Here is a 9,320-nt window from a genome sequence, read left to right on the forward strand (position 1 = left end):
TGGTGTGGTGGGGTCGGGGGGTCTCCATACGCCGTCGTATTTGGTTCGGAATTGCCCGCGTTTGGGGCGAATTTAGCATATTCGAATGACAAGTTTGCCCCTGTCGGAGTCGTGATTGGGATTAATAAGTGCTGTCAGAATCAGTGTATTAATAGAGCATTAACTAATGACTACCTACTAAAATAGTTGCTCCCAATTTTAATTGCATATTTCAAATTTTCACAACAATTTAAAATCTTACTTACTTAAAAAGGGCTAACACTAAACTTTGTAGTAATATGCGTATTCAATTCATATTTTATACCATATCCAAGACCAATCGCATCTCTAAATTCCTTCTATTTTAGATTTTTGACAACTAATTTTAAGGTTTATATTTATAATAAACTCAAATCACTTTTTAAAATTTTGATTTATTACATTATGGAGATAATTCAAATCATTTTATATTTTATCAAAATAGAGAAGGAATGCAAGATTATGTATATATATAAAAAAAGTGAATTGAATTAGATTAGTTTAATAGGTTGATTCAATTTAATAATGAGTTTAGTTAATTGTCTTTTAAAGCTTTATTGAGAAATTATTTAATTTAATAAATTCTTTTATTACGTTAATTATCTCATTTACTTAATCTATGAAATTTGACAAAGCAATAGTTAAAATAAGATTAATAATTAAAAGGGAGTATAAAATATGGAAATTATAAAAATAAAAACAAATAAATAAATTATAGCAATTAAATAATGTGTTTATGTGTTTATTGTATCTTTAAATGTATTTTACTTTAAGTTGGAATGTTATTGATGTTTAACGTATTAAATTTTCTAGCGGTGTACTTTTTTAATAAATAATATACAATTTATAAATATATTAATAAAAAATCTTATTATTACAGTATAAGATCTATCATAAAGTATTGTGAGTGAATGTGTAATGTATATCAAATATAGATAAGATTGAAAAAATATCCAAAGCAAGTTAGTAGAGAGTATACATTTGAATTTGGTAAAGGATGGGCTAAAATCACATGTAATGTGATATTCTGGAAAATGAGTTTGAGATTAGTGACTAGGTGTAAATAGTTAAAGATAATCTTAATTAGGATTTAAAGCATCCACAATCATTAATCATTTATCTTCTCTGTCACGTCATCATTCCTCTATTTTTTTTTACGCCGAGCCACAAACACTCTGATTGTATCACCCTTCTCAAATTAATTTGAATTATTCAATGTTTTCACTTCAAATAATTGCAAATTTAAAATATGAAAAAACAATAAGTAGTAAAATTGTGAAAATACTTCATCTACGTGCAATTCGCATTCTGACCGTCTATCAATGTTCCAACCCTACCTCAAGCAAAAAGTCCTCCATCTTTTCTCGATCGTTTTGGTTGAACAAGAAAATGTGGTTGGGATCAATCTTTTTCCATAATAAAATAAAAATTTGCTAAAATTGAGAGTGGATTTGAATTAAATGAAAGCAAAATGAGCTTGTATTTATATGGTACTGAATTTGGACTAGAAAATTATATTAATAGAAAGTAGATTTGAAACGAAAGCGATCAGCGCTCACCATGCCCTTCACTACCCCCAGCGCACGACTCCTTGTCCGCCCCCCAATTGACGCCGCCACCGTTGGGAAACCCTGGGCGGTGCAACCTCTATGCATCCATTGTAGATGCTCTTGAAGTTTAGGGGGATAAAATCGAATAGAAAAAGACACAATTTTAAATTTGGTCATCAACCACTCACCCTACTAAACATTAATGAAAAGAATAGATTTTACCACCTCTATCTATATACCAACCTATTCCTCTTTGATCTAAAAACTCCAACCTAATAATTTCAGCCTTCAAGCTCCATACCCGTGACTCAACCTCACATCTATAAAAAGATAAGAAGTCATTTCTCCATAACATAAAAATAATAATCTAAGCTTTAAAATAGTACTTGGACTTGCAATAAGGGATGCTACTTTTCGTTGCATCTAAGAGTATAGGTTGGGCTATTTGGGGTATGTAAGACAACCGATTAAGCAATCTCATTTCTTGATAGGATTTATGATAACAAATGGGGTAGTACTATATTTGAGACATTACAAAAAAAAAAAAAGCAAACCCATAAAAATAATTGTATGTGGAGTAATTTTTTTGGCAGTGTAATTTTCTATTTCAGCACTTACAATTATTACTTGAATAAAAAAATCATACAGCTCTATAAATTATATTGTTGGACATAATTAGTTTAATTTTAATATTAACTTTAAAAAAATAAATTAATTAAATATATCAAAAATAAAATAAAATAAAAACACATGCTACACTGCGGCGCAATATTATAGGAACAATATATTTAGCATTATAGAATATGACCAACAGATTCGAGCCCCTAAGAGCACCCGCAACGCGGGCCGTGGGCATTCCACGTTTCGTTCCTTCGGAGCGAAACCGTAGCGGAACGCGTTGCGGTGCTGCGTTTCGTCGCGGTTCCGTTCCCATGCCGTCCCGGGTGCCGTCGGCACGAGACGCTGGCTCGCCCTGCGTCGTGTGTGACGCCCACTCGCCGGCCCGCGAGTGGGCGTCGTCACGCTGACGCAATAAATTTATTTTTTAAAAAAAAATGAATTTTTAAAAAAATATTTTTATTTATAAAAATTGTTTTTTATATTTAAAAACAATTTTTACAAATAAATGAATACTAGAAATTCGTATTAGCCAATAAATATTTGATGGGCTTGCGAATTTATAAAACTCATTCTTGGTTATCTCTATTTTATAGAGACATCCTTGAATGTTTTATGTTCCACTTTCGATGTGGGACAAATGGACAAACTCATTCTTGGTTATCTCTATTTTATAGAGACATCCTTGAATGTTTTATGTTCCACTTTCGATGTGGGACAAACTCATTCTTGGTTATCTCTATTTTATAGAGACATCCTTGAATGTTTTATGTTCCACTTTCGATGTGGGACAAACTCATTCTTGGTTATCTCTATTTTATAGAGACATCCTTGAATGTTTTATGTTCCACTTTCGATGTGGGACAAACTCATTCTTGGTTGTCTCTCTTTTATAGAGACATCCTTGAATATTTTATGTTCCACTTTCGATGTGGGACAAACTCATTCTTGGTTGTCTCTATTTTATAGAGACATCCTTGAATGTTTTATGTTCCACTTTCGATGTGGGACAAACTCATTCTTGGTTGTCTCTATAAAATTGTATTTTAAATTATGTCATTTTTTATTTTTTTAGGATTTTAATTATGTCTTTTTCTATTTTTTTGAATTTTAAGTTGTAATGTTATTTTAATTTTAATGAAGTGTGTTTGTTTTAATTGAATTGGGTTGGAAATAAAAATAAAATATGAAATTGAATGAATAGTAATTTAAGGAACGGTTAAGGAACGGAGGGTTGCAGGTTCCGTTCCTTAGTTAAGGAATGGAGTAAAAAAGTACAGTGGGGCCCTCAAATAGTGATTTAAGGAACGGTATAGGAACAGCGTTGTGGATGGCCTAACCACTGTATATTCAATTGATAATGGAATATATTCACAACCTATTTAATATGATCCTCCTAACCTTTTTTCGTGTGTTTATTTGCCCTTTTAAAAATTATTTGGAGCCACTTACTAAATCACGTCTTAGGAATAGCCAATCATCAGCCGTTCTATTTTAATAATTTAATACGGCTTGGAGCTCTATGAAATATTAATTGCATTTTTTATCACCCCACAAAGCCGTGATTCAATTCTATATACTAGTAGTATTATTCATTTTGCACAAAAGAATTATTCAATACTCTATCCATCTGTCTATCTTTTTAACACGCGGACGTTTCATTTTCTGTACTTTTTTTAAAAAAATAATTATTAATAATTAAATTGAAAAAAAAAGTAAAAATAAGAGAAAATAATATAGAAAAATAAATAAATAAAGTAAGACATTATTCTGTCTCTTACTTTATATTTTTTCCACTAACCATTTACTAGTATTATTTTTTCAAAATGAATGTAGAAAATAAAACACTTGTATTAAGGCAAAACATAATGAGTATAGTCCGTCCGTTGTACTTTGGAGGCTAGATGGGTGCCCTTGACGAGGCTAGAACGAGGCGCCACTGCAGCCCTAATTTTAGTGCTAAGCGGGGCGGAATGCCCGGTTGCACGGCTGATTTCGGTAGCAGCACGCGGCGACTGTGGCAGTCGGCCGCTAGCATTTCTCCTTTTTATTTTATAGACTGGTAAATTATGCATGTAGAATTAAAACATTCCAAAATATAATGTGAGCACGGGACTCGGGACAATAGGGGTATTTTAGTTCAAATGACATATATTCGGTGGGAAACATGACAATTACATATCCATCAATCACATTGCATCATGCTATAATTGATCTTGTCGTGTTTTTTAATTCCTAGACTAGATTATAAAATAAAATCAAATAGATACCATAAAGTTTTATTTTCACCCCTAGATACGTATGTTAAAACAAAAATTGATACTTACAACAAAAAATATCATAAATAAAACGATAATATATGTTAATAGTTAATACATAATGTTTACTTTTAATGTAGTGGAAAACATTGTAAATTTTATCCCTTATTAGATATTAAAAGAGCAAGTGTGGATTTTCATGAATACAAAAAACATGTATTTTCTTACTATCTTTTTTATAATAGCAAAGTTACTAACAGCAAGTTACTAAAGTAATAGTATAATATTTCTTAAACTTGTAAACTTTTGAAAACAAAATATGCATATTGGTAATTCAATACTGTAGCTATATTAATATTAGTAGAATTTGCTAAGAATCAAAGATTGGCTGCAATTCTAAATAATACTAATAAAATGCTTAAAATGCATAGTTACAATAATGACTAGAATATTACTATTATTCAAGTTTTAAAATGTTTTTGACGTAAACCAAATTATTTAGGATTTAATCCATAATAGTCTTGTTCCAACAAATATTCTTAGAAAATTAATTGGATAAACTTAAAAATGATTGAGATGCAGCGAGCGGATAATGGGATTGGACTATCATAAAGTCTCAATCGATGTAGGTGTCGCATACAACCACTCGTCACAATCGACTAGCTACGTATTTTAAAAAAGTGATGTTAAATGGTCATATTATGACCAGCCATATAAGGGTAATTTAGTTATTTTATAGATGTCAGAAAATTTTAATTACTTAAATATCCTTCTTTCATTTTCGGTCTTGCTTTCCCTCTATCGATTTTAGAGAATTAAGCCTCATTCAAATTTTAAATTTTAAATTAAAGATGCATTAATTACTCCTTAATAGCAGATTCAGTTACAACTTAATGAAAGTATAATTTATCATCTCTTGTAGTACATATTAGTGATAGCACGACAAATGCCATTTTAGTAATACTTATCTTTCTTAGTTACTATAAAATTTAATAGATTAACAAAATCAATTTATAAATTTAAAATACTACTACTACTTATGAATCTTAGTTATAATTTTTAAAAGGAAAACTTTATAAATAAGTGTATGCATAAAATCAATTAAAGAAAATCAATCCTAATGGAAATGATAATTGAACAAATCAATCTACTACGTTTTGTATTCTATTTTTAAAATGTAATTGACCAACTAAGGTGAATTTTAGATACAAATGAATAAGTAAATAGTGATTAATGTATAACTTTAATTCAAAATTAAATATAAGAAGCTGTCCTATCTAAATTAAAAGTCACCTCTAATATTGAATTAAATATAAACACTATTGAATTGTTTAGTTTTAATCTAAGATTCAATTGAATTGAGTAGTATGAATAAAATTTCTCAAGTTTGTCAAATTAATTCATTTACATAAGTAATTGGAAAATTAATGTAAATTTTAGATTCAAGTGAATCTAAGCACGATTGAATGGCTGAATCGATTCTATATTCAATTAACAGTAAGTTCAATTAATTTTTTATTTACATCTTATAATCGAGTAAATCGAAGCACTATTGAATTGCTCAATTGATAATGTATTCAATTAGCTCTCAATTCAATTGAATTATTTAGTTACATCTCATAATATCTTATAATTGAGTGAACCAAAACATTATTGAATTGCTTAGTTGATACTATATTCAATTATGTTTAATTTTGGTTGAATTGTTTAGTTACATCTTATAATTGAGTATCTTATAATTGAGTGAATCTAAACATTATTGAATTGCTCAATTGATATTATATTCAATTATTTCTAAGTTTAGTTGGATTGTTTCATTACGTATAACTTAGTGAATCTAAATACTATTGAATTTCTCAATTGATTCTATGTTGAATTTATTCTAAGTTTAATTAAATTATTTAGTTATATCTTACGTGGATTTATTTAAAATCTAGGCACCATTGAAGTGGTCAATTCTTTTTGTGTTCAATTGTTTATAAGTTCAATCCAATAGTTTAGTTGCATCTTCCTATATTTAAGTGAAACTAAGCACTATCAAAGGTCCAGTCGACATGGCTTTAATTAAATATCAAATCAATTTTATATTAGATTGAGTAGTCAGATTTGTTAATATTTAAAATTCATATATTTATTTGAGTATATAATAATAATTATTATTTTTTTAAAAATAAACTTTTAATTCTTTTCGCCGTTGCACTATCCACACTAAAGTAATCAAATAATGCCATCGAGTATTATCGTCGTTGCAAACATTTTTTCCGGTTCAAAATCACTGTTAAAATATGTGACTTGAGAATTGCAACTTGCCTCAAACAACACGTTTCAGTTTGAAATTTTAAGGTAAAATCATTAATTCCATCCTGAATAAATTTATCCAAATTGAAAATTTGAATTTATTATAAAATTAGTTTATTCACATATCCTCAATAATCTATGTTTAATTAAAAGTGAGTAACAAATTTTTATACCTCATATAGTTTATCTATTTATTCTGAAATTATTAAAATATAAATTGTCAATGTTTTAAGGGCCTGTTAACAATTTTTTTAAGCTTATGCCATCTCATATTTATTTATTTTCAATAAAAATTGTAAACTCTTAGGCCATCCGCAGCGCGTCTCGTTGCCATCTCTATCTCGTCTCGGCGAGACGAGACGGCGTTGCAGCCCCGCGTCTCGTCCCAGTCTCGGCGAGCGTCTCGTCCCAGCGAGACGGTTGGCGCGCGCTGGCGCTAGGCGTGACGCCCACTCGCCGGCCCGCGAGTGGGCGTCGTCACGTTAACGCAATAAATCATTTAAAAAAAATCGATTTTAATAAAAAAAAATGGTCATATTACCGTTCAACAGTTATTTTTTTATTCTATAAGTACTTCTCTTTCATCCTCATTATACACACAAACACACATCTATTCTTCTCAAATCATCTCCACTACTTTACGTGAATGATGTGGTTTGATGCTCGCAAAAGTATGTTTTATGATGTAGATAGCAAAATGAATGGTGAAACAGAACATGGAATGAAGCTCGCGTGCAGAACAAGGTCATTGAAGAAAGTCGTGCAAAATGCCCAATTTGACAGACTGCGCAGTCTGCGTCGCGAGTCCAGAATAGGCTGAAAAAGAGCCACCCGGCCGGATGAATTTCATGCCTAATAATTCACTCGGCCGGGTGAAAAAGTCGAAAAAATTCCAGTGAGCCCTCAAAAAGAGCCACCCGGCCGGGCGAATTTAATGCCCAATAATTCACCCAGGCGGGTACGAAGACGCAATAACCGCTGAATTCAGTTTTCATATAGTTTGGAGGCATTTTTTGGGCGATATTCAGACAGATTTTGGACGAGAAAAGAGAAAGGAAAAGAGAGAAAGAGAGGAGGAAGAAGAGAAGGAAGAAATTCTAGTCAATATTCCAACAATCCGTCTCCGAATCCCAATTCCACTCAAAGAGAGCATGATTCCTATGGTTTTTATTGCAAATTCCACCATGTGTTTATGCTAAACTCTCTATGTCGTTCCAAGTTGTAATCTAGGCTTTGTATGGATGTTTCTACACCATTGAATTACCAACAATGTGCTTAATGTTTATACACTATGTTTGGCTAATAATGTGGTGTTGTTCTTTCCTTTGCTATTGTCTCTTTAACATAGTTTAGGAATGCTTGATTGTTGGTATGCTATTGAATTAGAATTGTTCAAAGGATAATTTGATAGTGGATTAAGGGGGTGATTATAGTAGATGTTTATTTCTCCCGCGCTTCCGCAGGAGTTTATTTACATTGAAAATTGGTTCTTAGGTAATTAGGTTATGTGTTCAGCTAATTGTGAACTACTCATCGTGTACACGTTCAGTGTATGTGATTAAGTTGATGTTTTAATCCCTTCATATGTTTCATTGTTAAAGGTGTAGAACAAGACAAGTCTAGTGAGCAACTTGGAGTGACACATTTTTCCGTTTGAAAAGTCTTTCTTCAGTAAATTTGTAGCTTTATTTTGTCAACAACTTTCAAAATAAAAAATCAAACATTTGCATGTTTTTGTATGCTTTTAAGTGTAATCAATCTCTCACCTCCCTGTGGATCGACACTTGAAATACTACTACTACGTTGTATTCCTGGAGTTTTGTAGTAAACTTGATAACTTGTGTGAACTGGTCTGTCTAGATACTCTAAAATACGCATCAACTAGTCCGCGGATGAGAGCTCGTCCTACTTTTTCTCGCCCGACTTTTTCGCCGCGCCCAATAGCAGACGGCCGCGATGCCCGAGGCGCTAGCCGGTGGCTAGGGCGTGCGTTCGCCCGCTATTGCGGATGCTCTTATAAATACTTTTAGTGAACTTGTATCAGTCGAAAAATCAGTTATGAGTTAAACAATTTTTGTTTTCTATATAAATAAACAATTTTATTCAAAATATAAGTAACATACCCTATGTCCTAGTCGAAGTGATACGTTCTTTTTTGCATGTGTTTTGTGAAAATGATTATAAATAGTTAAAGTGGAAGAAAAGTAAAGTAAAAGAGAGATAATGCATATGAGGTTGTCCTCTACATTATTCACTCTGTCACTTTACTCTCTTTTCACTTAAATTATTTATTACTTTGTATTATTTTTTCAAAACACGTACGAAAAAAAAATGTGTCACATAGGCTAGGATAGAAGGAGTACATTATGCATAGACAGACATAATTTTCACTATAAGATAACTGAAAACAAATCCGAACAATCAGTTTTTCTGAATATATTCAAAATTGGAAATGAAGAATGATTTGATCAAAATCTCATTATCTATTTGACAATTTCTATTCTCTCCGTTCCGTTCCATTCTACAGTAGTAGAGTTATGTTACCACTTTAGTACGTTCCATAGTAGTGGAGTCATTT

The sequence above is a fragment of the Salvia splendens genome, chromosome 11 (genome assembly GCF_004379255.2).
Source record: "Salvia splendens isolate huo1 chromosome 11, SspV2, whole genome shotgun sequence".
NCBI classification, from domain to species: Eukaryota; Viridiplantae; Streptophyta; class Magnoliopsida; order Lamiales; family Lamiaceae; genus Salvia; species Salvia splendens.